The following is a 16291-nucleotide window of genomic DNA, read 5'->3' on the forward strand; positions in this document are numbered from 1 at the left end:
CCTCCCCAACCTCAGCTATTCCACGCAGTCCAGATAGAAACAGCCTTCCTTCCTCTTGGCCTTTGTACCTGAGCTCACCACACCCCTCGGTTCTGAGCTCCTTTCTCACCAGGCCTCATCCTTTCAATCCTCCCAAGCTGGCCTCTGAGGCTTCCTCTTTCAGGAAGCCCCCTCTGATTCACCCCTGAGCCTGCATCTCTGTCTTCTCGCCAGCGCTCAAGGGCTCTGTGGCCAGGACCCTAGTCCTGCCTCTACCAACCCGGTAGAGGCTCCAGACAAGTGACTTCCCCTCTCCAGGCCTCAGTTTCTACATCTGAGAAGTGGGCATGATTATCCCTGCCTGACGCACTTCACAGGGTTTGGGCGAAGAACAAATGAAGGGGTGGTTGGGTGGGAGCTGCTCAGAGTTGCCGGGAACCATCTGAGGACCATGGCTGCCATAAGCTCTGGTGCGGCTGAAGGTCTTGTTCTGGCCACTGGTCCTGTGGGCAGACGTGCCCCACGGTCAATGCTGCGCGAGCCTCGGGCAGGTCTGGTGTGCATCCCGCCTCTGGCAGAGAGCTGTGAGACCCTGTGGGAGTCGTGTCCAGTCCTCACCTGTGCAGTGGGGGGAGCCCTTTGCCCGCCTCTCAGGGGAGGTGAGGGGGGAATGGGCGGAAGTGGGATGCCGCAGGGGTGGGGGGTTAGGGTCCCAGGGTGAGCCCAGGGGCCCTCGTCCAGCACAGCATTGACAGAGCTGGGGGCAGCGTGCTGCCCATCCGGACAGTGCCATATTGTCCCTGCCCCCTCAGTCCTCTCCCCCAGGCCCACCCCTCTTCCCTCCCTCCACCCTGACTGGGCATCGGTGCCCACCCAGCTTCCCCTCAGCTTCTCTCCCTGAGCCCCTGACATCTTCTTGTATTTTACAGAGCTCTCTCCCTGTCTCCATCTTTTGTCAAAACACCAGCTTTGATTTCTGACAGGCAGGACGCGATCTGAGGGATGACTGACAGCCACCAACTGCTGTCGGGATGCGGTGGAGGCAGGAAGGAGGGTGTGAGGATGCTGGAGGAGCAGGAGCACACCGGGGCCCAGGGCAAAGGGGGGAGGTGCTTGGTGGGGCCACGTCTCCCCAGCGCCTCAGGGATGGGCCCCTGGGCAGCCGTCAGAGGGGCAAGTCCCCGGGGGAGGGGTGATGTGAGTGCCTCATAATCTGATAGCACCTCAGTCCCCAGAGCTGCCACAGCAGTGATAACAGTACTGGGGGCCTGTTTATTGAGCACGTACTGTGTCCCTTTACATGCACCTCCTCTATTCATCCTATACCAACACTCTGAGGGAGGCTCTCTTATTGCCCTATGTTAACAGGTGTGGGAATGAAGACTCAGAAAGGTTGAGGAACTTGTCTAAGGACACAGAGCTAGGGAGGGGTAGAAGCAACTTCACTGTTGAGCTCCTAAAGAAACCACCAAGGGACCAAGATGCTAAAAAGTAAAGGGTCTCCTTAATGTGGGGGGTTGCTGGAGGTGCAGAGAAGACCATGACCACGTGTCCCCAAGGCCAGGGCTCATTCCACGTCCTGTGTATGTTCGTGGAGATATGCCTGGACTATCAGTGAAGAATAGCAATGAGGAACTTCAATAAACATGAGGAATAAACACCCCAGCTTGGTCCTAGGTTGTGTTCAGCCTGGGTCCCTTGCAGGGTCCCCAGTAAGACTGAGCCCCAATCACTAACACCCTTCCTGTCTCATCCCCCTCTCCTTGTTCTTCCTGGGAACCCTTCCCGAGCTCTTGTCCTGGGATCTGCTTTCAAATGAATCCAGTCAGGGACACATGATCAAACCCTTTCAAAGGAGCTGGGGTCAAAGCTTTCCTCTTGGACACACCTATGGAAGCCCAGGTAGAAAGATCCAGGTGTGGGTTCTGTGAGCCTGGGGAGGGACAGGACTGACTTGTGGGCAGCAGAGCCAGAGCTCTGGGGAAATAAAGCAGAGAGTGTCCCAGGGAGTGGCTGGAGAAGAAACCAGGGAGTCAGATAACCTGCCCTACAAGTTAGTCTGAAGGAACTAGTGGAGGTGGATGTGGGCCGAGTCCCTGAGGCAGCTGAGCGTGCGTAGTGACATGGAGCAGGGGCGCTGGGGCTGCAGGGGCTCCCTAATGACTGAGATCAGCCTGGAGGATTTATCAGTGAGAAACCAGAGCCTCTCCCCCGCCCAGTGAGGGGCTTCGGCTTCGAAGGGTAGAGAGAGCCCATCTGTGCACTGAACACTGACAATTGTATAAAAGCATTTTTCTTTCTTCACTTTGGCAACTAGGAAGACCAAGGGCCAAGTCTATGGCTGACCTTTAGCAATGGCACAGGAATGAATGGCATGCATCTCTGTGCACCTAACTTCCGTAATGATCTTCGTTTTTTTTTTTTTTTTTTGTCTACGTTTTTTTCCTCCAACTTCCAATTGTTTATATTATACTTTTGCATTGTGTATATTTTTTGGAAGCTGCCTCAACTCCTTAGACAAATAAAGTAGGGCATAAATAAACACAAAATATTAACCCCATAGGTATGCAACTGTTAACACTTTTCTTTCTATCTTTTTAAAAAAATTTTTATTGGAGTATAGTTGATTTACAATGTTGTGTTAGTTTCAGATGTACAGCAAAATGAATCTGTTATACATATACATATATCCACTCCTTTTTAGATTCTTTTCCCATATAGGCCATTACAGAGTATTGAGTAGAGTTCCCTGTACTATACAGTAGGTCCTTATTATTTATCTATTGTATATACAGTAGTGTGTGTATGTCAATCCCAATCTTGCCATTTATCCCCCGCCCTGGTAACCATAAGTTTATTTTCTACATCTGTAACTCTATTTCTGTTTTGTAGATGAGTTAATTTGTACCCTTTTTGTTTAGATTTCACATACAAGTGATATCATATGATATTTGTCTTTCTCTGTCTGACTTACTTCACTCAGTATGACAATCTCTAGATTTTTCTTGTAAAAATGGCAAATATGCATTGTAAAAAATAATTCAAGAAATACTAGACAAAACAACAACAAAAAAGTAAAATAAACCTCTCTGCTACCTAGAAACATCTGTGATAAATATTTGGTGGACAAATTCCAGGCATATCTCCAGGAACCTACACAGGATATGACAGAAGAGATAGGAGAAAAAAAATAGGATCATAATGGGATCATATGTTTCTTTGAATTTAAAAGAAGAAATGGAAATTGTGGTAAAATTGAAGGAATTATGAACTTCAGATACATTTTGATTCATAAAAGATGCATCTTCTTACAGTTAAGAAGAAAAAAATTGAAAAATATTTAGATGTTGCTATGACTTTAAAATAACTGCTGATTAAATTTTTATACATGTGTGATACCTCCCTGGTAAGAAAGATTAGGAAATTAGCACATCTTTCACCCCACCACCTCCTGATTTTGTCATACTGGGTCAAGGTTATACTCTTTCATGTTGTTTGGAACCAACATGGCTGTGACTGTTTAGACTCAGGCTTTGTTCTGCATGTGTATATATTTAATAGTCAGCACCAATCCTCTCCTCCTCCTCCAGAACCCTAACACACACACTCCTGGCCTTGCCTTTCCTGAGTTCTTAATTTTTTTTTAAATGTGTTTGTTAATGGTAATTTTTCACGATAGACTCATAGAGGTTGTTTCCTAAGTTCCTGCGTACTTGAGACAGAGTATCTATTGCCTTGGGATCTGGAAAATCAACTTGGCTGGGTATAAAATTATATGGTTATATTTTCTTGCCCTCAGACCTTGCTAGATGTTCCATGGTCTTCTAGCGCTGCCATGGAGAAGTTTGTGCCAACCAGACTTCCCCCCATCATTGTAAATTGGCCAATGAGACTCTAGTTTTGAATCTCATTGTATTGTTCAGATACGTTTTTATGTTGACATATTTTTATCAGTTTTTTTTTTCTGAAAGGTGTTATGCATTTTTAATATGCAGATTCAGGGGGTTTTTTGCTTTGTTTTTTAAGTTCAGGATTGTTCTCTTGCATTATTTCTTAGATTATGTTGTGCCACTTGCCCCATCGTATGCCTATACATTTGACAGTCTTTGTGTTGAAAACATCATTTTCTTCCAAATCTTTGAAAAAAGCTCTTTCTAACTAATTCTAGCCTGTTCACAATATTTCTTATAGTATTTTAATCATGCGCTTTTTTTTTCTTTTTTTTGCTGTTTCTAAGGTGGATTTCATCTCTCTTGTTTCTTTTCTTCTATTCCATTTCATACCCAGGCAAGACAGCTCGATATAATTTTGTGCTGTTATTTTGTAAGCCCTTACTTCAATCCCTTTGAGAATTTTTTTAAAGCAATGTCATGTTGTCTGTCATTTCTTGACATTGCATAAAACCAATTTTTCTCATGTCTTCCCCTCTTTCTTTGGGCAATTCCTCTTGTGGTATATTTTCCTCATCTGCCTTTGTTTATGTTCCTTTTCTGCCTTTTTGTAGCATCTGTGCACAAGTTCTGTGTTGGTTTTCTCTTAGCTCAGTTTTGGATGGGACCAGCTCTTTTCGGGAGGGTAGCATGGGAAAGCGTGGGAAGGATGGCCTCAGGGAGACTGAAGCATCCATTTGGGTTTATTGTCTTAGTCTCTCTCTCCACATCAGTTATTTCTTTTGCTGTAGGAGTACAGCTCAGTGTTTGACATCTCAGTGGGCAGTGTGGCCCCATCAAAGCTGTTTCTGGGGACTGTGACCCAGGGCTTGCTTGTTCCTCACCCTCCATCTCCCCTCCTTGCCTCTGGCAGCTACGTGGGGCCAGGAAGTAGCACCTCAGTGTGGCTTCTCCTCCAGCTCAACCTTCCTGCTGACCTGTAGCATCCAACTAGGTCTCCTTGAGGTGACCTCCGCTCCTCTGGAGGCCTGCCTGTGTCTCAGCACTTTAAGCCAAGAGTTTTTGGGTAAACCACTCAATTGGGCATACTTTGTTTTAATGAAACTGGCTGCTACACAAGACTGAGGATGCTCATGTAAGTTATCAGTTTCTTCACTTGTTTTGATAGATTTTACAAAACTTGGCACGTTCAGATTTTGTGGTTGGAGTTGTAGCCGATTTCTGGTATAATTCACAATGAAAAGACACCCCCTCTATTTTTCATTTTTGTTTTTGTGATTGTTGTTTTAGGTTGATTTTGAGAGAAGAAGGTAAACATGTGTCTACTCCACCATTTTCACTTAGGCATCAAGTGCTTTCTCATCCATTATCTTTTTCAATCCCATTGCCAACCCAGGGAAGTGGCAGGGTGGTTTGCTCTTCGAGCAGAGCAGAGAACTGGGGGACCCAGAGCCTGAGAGTAGAACAAGACTGCATGGCCGTCATAGGCAAGAACAGGCGGCACTCACATGTACCCTGTCCCACTTCAGGGACAAATCCTGACATGTGACCCATAACTCTCTCACACACTGGCTTTTGGCATATGCAAGGCCTCTGCATTCCCATGGCAGACATCACTAATCCATCACAGCACTCTTTCTTCCTGATCCTGAACCCAGCCCCAATCTTCTTTTCAAGGTTACATATCAGGAAAACAAAACCAACCAACTGGCATGGGTTTGTGAAATGAAACTTGTCTGCCTACCTGGTATTAGAGATTTTCCAGGTATGCTGAATAGTTGTGCAGTCAGAGAGCCCTGGGTTTGAATTCCAGTTCTGTGAAAGCCTAGCAGGGCAATGTTGGGCAAATATCTTTGCAACTCTGAATCTCAGCTTTCCCATGTGTTAAATAAGAATCATTTAGTTGGTTGGGGGATTACATGAGGTAATGTTGGTAAAGTTCCTAACCAAGCACATGGCACATAACAGATCTTCAATAGTACTTTTAGAAAGAAATGAAAAAAAGTATTGTTCTCTTGATGAAGCTTACGAAGATGGGGGAAGAGAGACAGATTTCACCCCATGTGTAAACTCTAGTATTGAATACAGTTGTGAGGTTGGGTCCAGACTCAGTGGGGCAGGTGTTATAATTGATTAACAATGTCTGCCATGTGCATGTGATGAGAAGCTGTGATTTGTGTGCTGCCATATATGAAGTGGGAAGTAAAAGAGAGGTTGGGATGTTCAGGCCCTGCTCCATCACGCATATCCCACTGTTTCTTGTGGACCACACAGGTATATGAAGAGAAGGCTCTGCTTTTACCATCATGGTGCTCCCTGCTGCTCTGATGACAGTCTGGTAGCTTTCATTATCTAAGCTGAAGGGGAGCCAAGACTAAGTGATGTAGTGAGAAGCTCACTGGGAGGTGTCAGAAAGCCCATATTCTATTTCCGGGTTCCCATGGACCAGCTGCTTGTCCTTGAGCAAACCTCTTCCTCTTGGTGGGGGGGAGTAGGGGGCAACAGGTGGTGGTAGTGGATGAATGTTATCCTGGAAAGTGAAATTGGCCTAGATGATCTCTAGGAATTCTTCCAGCAGACACTTAGTAAATTTGGGATTTTCTGGTTTTTATTTGTTAAAATGCAAATTTCTGTATGCATTTTACATTTTAATTGTAAAATATATATAACGTAAAATTTACCTTTTTTAACATCTTTATTGGAGTATAATTGCTTTACAATGGTGTGTTAGTTTCTGCTGCATAACAAAGTGAATAAGCTATACATAAACATATATCCCCATATCTCCTCCCTCTTGCCTCTCCCTCCCACCCTCCCTATCCCACCCCTCTAGGTGGACACAAAGCACAGAGCTGATGTCCCTGTGCTATGTGGCTGCTTCCCACTAGCTATCTATTTTACATTTGGTAGTGTATATATGTCCATATATACACTACCACTCTCTCACAAAGTGTAAGTTTAATGGCATTAAGTACATTCACACCACCACTATCCATCTCCAGAACTTCATCATTCCACACTGAAACTCTGTACCCATTAAACAATAACTCCACATTCTCCCTCTCCCCAAGCACCTGCTAACCACTCTTCTACTTTCTGTCTCTAAGAATTTGGCTATTCCAGGTACTTCATATAAGTGGAATCATACAATATTTGTCCTTTTGTGTCTGGCTTATTTTATACAGCATAATGTCTTCAAGCTTCATCCATGTCATAGCATATATCAGAATTTCACTACTTTTTAAGGCTGAATAATATTTCATTGTATGTATACACCACGTTTTGTTTATCCATTCATCTGTTGACGAACATTTGAGTGGTCTCCATCTTTTGGCTATTGTGAATAATGCTGTTATGAATCTTGGTATAAAAATAGCTTTTGAATCTCGACTTTTAGTTCTTTGAGATATCTACCCAGAAGTGGAATTGCTGGATTATATTCTGTGTTTGCTTTTTTAGACACATATTTACCTTCTTAGAGGACTGCCATATTGTTTTCTACAGTGGCTGCACCATTTTACATTCCCACCAGCAGTGTCCAAGGGTTCCATCCTTACCAACTCTTGTTATTTTCTATTGTTTTGATTATAGTCATCTTAATGAGTGTGAAGTGGTATCTTATGTGGTTTTGATTTGTATTTCCCTAATTTTCATCATTTGTGAGAATCTTTTCATGTGCTTATTGGACATTGGTATATATTCTTTGGAGAAATGTCTGTTCAGGTCCTTTGCCCATTTTTAAATTGTTGTTGTTTTCATTGAGTTTTAGGAGTTCTTTATATAATCTGGATATTAATCCCTTATCAGTTATGATTTGCAAATATTTTCTCGCATTCTGTGGGTTGCCTTATTACTTGGTTGATAATGTCCTTTGATGCACAAAAGTTTTTACAAAATCTTTGATGTGTTCTAATTTATCTATTTTTTTCTTTTGTTGTCTGTGCTTTTGGTGTCATATCAAAGCAATCATTGGTGACTCCAATGTCATGAAGTTTTCATCTATGTTTTCTTCTAAAAGTTTTATAGTTTTAGCTCTTATATTTAGGTTTTTAATCTAATTTGGGTTAATTTTTGTATATGTTGTAAGATAAGGGTCCATCTTTATTCTTTTGCATGTAGATATCCAGTTTTTCCAATACCATTAGTTAAAAAGATTGTTCTTTCCCCACTGAATTCTCTTGGAACTCTTGTTGAAAATCTCTGGACCACATATACAAAGCTTTATTTTGGGGCTCTGTGCTCTACTTAATTTGTATATATGTCTGTCTTTATGCCAGTACCACACTGTTTTGATTACTATATTTTGTAATAAGTTTTGACATCAGAAAGTGTAAGACCTCCAACTTTGTTCTTTTTCAAGATATTTTTGGCTGTTCAGGATCCCTTGAGATTCTATATTAATTTCAGGATGGATTTTTCTATTTCTGCAAAAAAAAAATCATTGGGATTGCATTTAATCTGTAGATTTCTTTGAGTAGCATTGACATATTAATGTTAGTTTATAATAATACATCTTCAAATCCATGAACATGAAACGTGTTTTTGTTTACTTACATCTTCTTTTATTTCTTTCAGTAGTGTTTCATAGTTTTTAGTGTACAAGTCTTCTACTTCTTCAGTTAACCTATTTCCTAAGTATCTTATTCTTTGTGGTACTATTGTAAATGGAATTGTTCTCTTAATTTCCTTTTCAGATTGTTCATTTTTATGAACAATCTGACTGCTCCAACTAGAACTTTCAGTACTATGTTGAACAGAAGTGGTAAAAGTGCGCATTTTTTTCATTTCCCTCATCTTAGAGGAAAAGCTTTTTCAGTATTTCACCATTGAGTATGGTGTTAGCAATGAATTTGTTTTTTAAAGAAAGACCTCAAATCTCCCTGCTTCTGAGTTTCCTAAACAAACCCCAGAAGGTCATTGCTGGTCCCCACGGAATTAATGGTCCTGGACCTTCCTCCTAATTTAATACAAATCCTAGCTGGCCTTATTGTACATGAGTTTCAGTTCATTTTTACTTTCTTGGCGATACAATCCATCCTCGTTTCCAGCCAAGTTTCTAATCCCTGCAATTTTCATGGTTCTAGTAATTACGAAAAAAAATCCAAAGGATAGAACATTTGCATCCTGTCTATGAAATTACACACCTTAGTGGAGTTTATTAAATCTATTTTGCATTTTCTGAGAAAATTAGACTCACTCTGTGTGGCTCCAGAGGACAAAACAAGAGCCAGTTGCTAGAACCTTCCAGGAAGTAGATAAGAATTCAAAGGGAAGAAACACTTTCTGCCTGTCAGAGCAGTCAGCACAAAGAGAGCCACCCCAGGAGGCCAGGGACAAGGCCAGCAGGGTCCAGTGCCCGGTGTGGTCATTGAAGGGGATAGTTGAGAACAAGGGCTGTGGGTCATACCTGGGTTCACTTCCCAACCCCCTCCTTCCCAGGGATTCAGGCAAGTGAATTGATTTTTCTAAGCCTCTGGAGACAACCATGCAAAGCACAGAGCAATGTTTTGTGGTCATGCTACTATTTCATTATATAGAGTAAGGGAGTGCTTCACTCCACACTTAGTTTCTTGCTTGGGCTACATGTCCATCAATGGCCAGCTATGGCCCTGCTCTATATGTTCTTCACTCAGGAAACCAGACTTTTGAATTAGCCACTGTTTAGAAAGTTTCTTCTCACTGTGTAAGAAGAAAAAAAATAACTTTGGGGTTTGGGAGGAGAGAGGGGAGAGTGTCTCACATTGGCATTTAAGTGCCCTGGCCAGAACTGAAACATGCTGCTTCCACTCACAATGAGTGGGTCAGAGCTAGTTACCCAACAAGCCCTAACCGAGAGGACCAGAAAGGTCAAGTCCTGAGACACTTGATGAACAGAACCAGGTATAACGACACTGAGCCCTCTTGTCTGGTGGATGATGGCATCTTTCAGTGGGAACCTGGAAAAGTGCATGTTTGAGGGGAAAAGTCAAAAATAACGATAAGGATTTTCCACTTCTAGCATGACAGCATGAAAAGCTCCAGAAACCCATTTTTCTGTGAAACTGGTGAAAAATACTAAAAAACAAAACAAAACAAACCCCCACCCAAACCTTTAAAATCTTTAGAAATGGTCCTATGGACGTAAAGCAAATACAGAAGCATTTATTTAAGAAACTCCACAAAAACTGATAAGACCTGCAGAGTCTGGGATATTTGAACCAAGACTCATATCCTTACCACCCCTGCCCAGTTCTACATGATGGAAAGTGCACTCAATATTGGTACAGCTGAGCACACAGGGATCCCTCTTCCAGCCAGAGACCTATTTTCCCAGGAAGGGTAGGATATCAGGATTTCTAATCCTGCCCCCAGCTACCTGTTGTCAAGGCTAAGTTCAGGGCAAGTGTGGCTAAGAGGTGGAGGCGCTCCTCTTCTGCCCATCCCCCACTCGTGGGCTCTACTTGAGTGCAGCATCACTGAGAATAATGGGACCCTCACTGTCCTTGCCCTGCATCATGGGGTGGGAGTTTCAGACAAAGAGGCAAGTCCAAGAGATCTGGAGCTGCTATTGCCCCATCCACTAAACACTCAGATCCTGAAATGGGGATGTCATACAGAGAGAAGTGTGCCATTTCCCCCGCCCCAGAACCAGAGATGAGGCTGAGAGATGATTTTGCTCAAGGGGAGTAGCTGGGTATAGAACAGAGCGCACCAAATTACCCAGAGGAGCTCCCCAAAGGAGCTGACTTTATTTGCAGCAGAATGTGGAGAAGTTCAAGTGTAAGGTAATTGTCAAAATTAGTGAAAGTTGTAGTGAAATGTAATTGGGAAGAGATTGACAGAGTCATTGGAGATATAGGTTAAACTGAAGGCCAGCTATTTTCCCAGAGAGAACTAGGGAAAGAGACAGGTGAGAAGAACCCTCCTGGGGTCAGAATAAATCTCAAACACTGACCTATGAAACTATCCCTTCAAAGGAGCCCAAGTTTGATTAGATTTGTCTGTGAAGCAATTTATGCTCCAGAGATTTTTTTTTTTTAAACAACAGAACAATTAGCCAGCAGTAAGTGGGGCTTAGCAGCTGGGTCTGGTCACCCCAGGGTGGCTGTGGGCATACCCCCTTCTATTCAATGTTGTACTAGAGGTTCTATCCAGGATAATTAGGCAAGAAAAAGAAATGAAAGGCAACCAGATTGGAAAGGAAGAAGTTAAACTATTTTTAATTACAGATGACATGATTTTGTGTATAGAAAGTCCTAAGTCATCCTCTAAATTTACTTGAACTAATAAAAAGTTAAACCCACTAAAAACCTATTAGGACAAATGAGTTCACCAAGACTGCAAGACACAAGATCAATATATAAAAATTGATTGTATTTCTATACACTGGCAATGAACAAACCAAAAATGAAATTCAGAAAACAATTACATTTACAATAGAATCAAAAAGAATAAAGTATTTAGGAATAGATTTAACCAAAGAAGTGCAAAACTTATACTCTGAAAACTACGAAACTTTACTGAAACAAATTAAAGATGATGCAAATAAATGGACAAACATTCTGTGTTTATGGATTGGAAGACGCAGTATCGTTAAGGTGGCAACACTCCGGAAATTGATCTGCAGATTCAATACAATCCCTATTAGCATCTCAGATGACTTCACTGTAAAAATTGACAAGCTGCTACTAAAATATATGTGGCTTCCCCTTCCCCCCCACGTCCTCAAGTCCATTCTCTATGTCTGCGTCTTTATTCCTGCCCTGCCACTAGGTTCATCAGTACCGTTTTTTTAGATTCCATATATGTGCATTAGCATACGGTATTTGTTTTTCTCTTTCTGACTTACTTCACTCTGTATGACAGACTCTAGGTCCATCCACCTCATATAAATAACTCAATTTCATTCTTTTTTATGGCTGAGTAATATTCCATTGTATATATGTGCCACATCTTCTTTATCCATTCATCTGTCGATGGACATTTAGGTTGCTTCCATGTCCTGGCTATTGTAAACAGTGCTGCAATGAACATCATGGTACTTGTATCTTCTTGAATTATGGTTTTCTCAGGGTATATGCCCAGTAGTGGAATTGCTGGGACATACGGTAGTTCTATTTTTAGTTTTTTAAGGAGCCTCCATACTGTTCTCCATAGTGGTTGTATCAATTTACATTCCCACCAACAGTGGAGGAGGGTTCCCTTTTCACCACACCCTTTCCAGCATTTATTGTTTCTAGATTTTTTGATAATGGCCATCCTGACCGGTGTGAAGTAATACCTCTTTGTAGTTTTGATTTGCATTTCTCTAATAATTAGTGATGTTGTGCATCTCTTCATGGATTACACAATTCCATTCATATGAAATGTCCAGAATATGGAAATCTACAGAGACAGAAAGTAGATTAGTGGGTGATTAGGGCACCCACTAATGGGTGGGGTTGAGGGGATGGAAGAGGTGGGCAGGAGGGTGATAGTTAAAGCGTATGGGGTTTCTTACTGAGGTGATGAAACTGTTCTAAAATTGACTGTGGTTGCCCATATCTGTGATTATACTGAGAACCATTTAACTGTAGACTTTAAATAGGTGAACTGTATGGTATGTGAATTATATCTCAATAAAGTTGTTTAAAAAACTAAAAATAAATAAATAAATAAAATACATGTGGCACTGCGAGTGACCCAGAACAGCCAAAACAATTTTGGAAAAGAGAAACAATGTAGGATAATTCACATTTTTAAACTTCAAAACATACTAGAATGCAGCAGTAATAAAGAGGACATGGAACTGGCATAAGGACAGACATATAATCAATGAAATATAACTGAGCGTCCAAAAATGAACCCATGGTTCTGTGGTCAATTGAGTTTCAACAAAGGTGCCAAGACAAATCAATGGGAAAATTATAGTCCTTTCAACAAATGGTGCTGCAACAACTGGATAGCCACATGCAAAAGAATGAAGTTGGACCATTACCTTACATTATATGCAAAAATAACTCAAAATGGTTCAGACATAAATGGAAGAGATGACTCTACAAAACTCTTAGAAGAAAACATAAGGGTATACCTGCATGACCTTGGATTTGGCAACAAATTCCAAGATTTGACACCTAAAGCCTGAGTAACAAACAAACAAAAATAAAGGTAAATTTAACTTTAACAAAAATTTTAAAACTTTTGTTCTTCAGACGCCACTGTCAAAGTGAAAAGGCAAGCCATAGACTGGAAAAATGTATTTGAATGTATCATATACCTAATAAAGATAGGCTATATTTTTAAAACTCTTACAACTCAGCAACAAAAAAGACAAACAGTCCAGTTAAAAATGGACAAATGATTTGAATATACATTTCTCCAAAGAAGATATACAAATGACCAATAAGCACATGAAAAGATGCTCCATGTCATTAGTTATCAGGAAAACCATTTCATACCTACTAGAATAAAAAAGTCAGATAATAACAAGTGTTATGTGGAGAAATTGGAACCCCTGTATATTGCTGGTAGGAATGTAGAAAGTATAGTCATTTGGAAAACAGTCTGGCTGAAGACAAAGAGAGTATCTTGAAAGCAGCAAGAAAAAAATGACCCATTACAGATGAGGGACTATCAATAATATTAACAGCTGACTTCTCATCAGCAATCATGGAGGCCCAAAGGCAGTGGGATGACATATTCAAAGTGCTTAAGGAAAAATTGTCAACCAAGAAATTTATATCCAGGAAAAACATTCTTCAAAATGGAAGGAGAAATTAAGATCTTACCAGACATGCAAAAAACTGAGTATCTGTCACTAGCAGAGCTGCCCTGCAAGGAATACTGAAAACAGTGTTTCAGGCTGAGATGAAAGGACGCTGGATAACAATTTTAATCCACATGAAGAAATAAAGAGCACTGCCATGGTAGCTACATAGGTAAATATAAAAGGCAGTATAAATGCAATTTTTCTAATCATTTTCTTCTCATATTTGATTTAAAAGACAACTGCACAAGGCAATAATTATAAATCTGTGCTGATGGGCTTAGAACATAATTTGCATAACAATAATAGCATGGGAGGAGGTAATAGGACTTTATTGGAGCAAAGATTTTTTTATGTTTTTGAAATTAAACTGGCATTAATTTGAACTAGATTGTCTTAAATTAACATTAATGATAATCCCTGAGGCAACCGCTTAGAAAATAATTTTAAAATATAATAAAAGAAACAACAAGGAAATTAAAATGACATCCCTGGCAGAACTAGGATTTCATCTTGGGGCAGCGTGACTCTGGGCCTGCCTGCTTTGTTACAGGCCATCTCTGCAGTCACCATCATCTTCACGCTCACATGTGTCCCATGAGGTGGGCAGCATGGGGACCAGGATCTCTGTTAGACATATGGGAAAACTGAGACAAGGGAATGACCCATGGTACTGTGGCTTGTTTGTGCCAGGGCTTGCTCCAGAACATAGGGCTCTAGATCTTTAGTCTTGAAACTTGTGAAATAAATTCATAGATGCTTTCATGGCACACTAAGTTCCTGATGCTAATTCTTCAGGGGGCTTAAGAATTATCTGGTCAAGGAGGATAGACATGTCTGTTCAAAAGCTGATCCCCAGGCCCCAGTAATTCTGACTCAGTGGGTATCAGATAAGGCTGGGGAATCTGTAAGTCAAACAGGCACCCCCCACTTACTCCTGCCCACCTCTTCCCAGCCCAAGGTGACTCTGACGCAAGTTTGCGTGCAGAGCACACATGGAGAAATCCTGGTTTTAGGATATTCCAGGCCCTGTTCTAAGGACTTCACATTCATTTTGGCCCAGCTTTTCAGAGCACAGATTCTGGATCCAGCCTACCTGCCTTGCAACCCAGGTTTCAGCACTTACTAGTTCAGGTTAAAGCATTCAGAATAGTACCTGGCACAAAGTACACGTTTTATAATACCAGCTCTCTTTGTTATTACTTTCTTACTTAGTAGTTGAAACAATCTTAAAACCTAGCTATCCTCAGCCCCATTTCACAGGTGAGGAAAGGTGAGCACGGAAAGTTTAGATAATTTGTTTAAGGACACACAGCTAGTGAGTTGCAGAGATGGGGCTCAAACTCCATTCCATGTGACCCTAATGTCAGTGGTCTTAACCGCTAGGCTGCCCTGCACTAATGGCACATGCTCCAGACCCTGGCCTCACACCAGCACCTGCATGGTAGGGCCACACAGAGCTGTCAGGAGAGGCCACCTCAGGTGCTGGGCTTAGCTCCTGCCCCTTAAAGATGGGAGAAGAGGTCCTGGGGGCTGGGGAAGGGATCAAGTAGGGGTAGACCCCTGGCCTCTTCATGCCCTCCTGGTCCCACCTAAAACCATTTTTAAGACTTAGACAATGCTCACCAGAAGACATGTGTCCTCTCAGGGGACTCTAGGTTCAATTTGCTGATCCTCACCCCCAGAGATCTCAAATTGGCATCTCGTATGTTGGATGAGAAGGTGAGAAGGTGATAGAGCAGCTTCAGGAAGACAGTCCTGGGCTTCAATCTCAGCTTTCATGTGTTTGAGACCTAAGGTAGGCCTCAGCTTCCTCATCTGTTAAATGGGTATAAAAGTAGAGCCTATCTCAGCAGGCTGTCACAGCAGAATAATGGATGCTGAGCATTCAGGACAGCAGCTGACAAACAGAGCACGGCCTTTACAGAAGTTAGCAGCTGGCGATAACATCATTCTCTACACACAGGCAAGGTCATGTTGGCTTCCCCTGACATGGTTTCTTCCTGGTCTTTGCACTGAAAACTTATCTGGAGCCTAGAGTGACCCTAGTTCTCTCTGTCCCAAAAGTCTATCCTCTGGAATCGTGTTAAGTTTCAAGGACAATGTGGGAGACAGACCAGGGCCAGGTCTCAGCTCGGGGTCCTTGGAGGCTCCTCAAGCCACCTGGAGCCCCTGGGCCTCATCCAAGCCCAGCTACCTTCTAGGCTGGGGCAGGTACACCTGCTCTGATGGAGCTGAGCCCTGACTGCAAGGTTCCCCTGCTGGTGTGTGACTTCAGGGGACATTTGTCAAACGCCACTGGAGAAGAAAATGCTGAAAACTACTGAGAGATAGCAGCCTTTCTCAGCATGGGAGGAAAACTGAGGATTCTGAGGGGAGACAGTGTCGGCCTGGGGCTGGAATCTCTGTCTTCTGCCATGAGGTTGTGTGTGGCCTTAGGAAACTTCCTTCTCCTCTCCAAAGAGCCTTGGGTTCCTCGTCTATCAGCTGGGGTGTTGCCATCTACTCACAGAGTTGTTGAGAATGTGAGACAGGAGTAGAGCTAGGAGAAAGAGCTCATTTACAGCAACGATGAGCATTTATTAAGTGCCAGGTGAAGCACTGTCCAGTCATCGTCTCATTGCATCCTGACAACAACCCCTTGGAGTAGGCACTGTCATGACTTCCATTCACAGATGAGGCAAGGCTCAGAGAGATT

The sequence above is a fragment of the Balaenoptera physalus genome (assembly GCF_965194825.1).
Source record: "Balaenoptera physalus genome assembly, chromosome: 1".
Classification (NCBI taxonomy): Eukaryota; Metazoa; Chordata; class Mammalia; order Artiodactyla; family Balaenopteridae; genus Balaenoptera; species Balaenoptera physalus.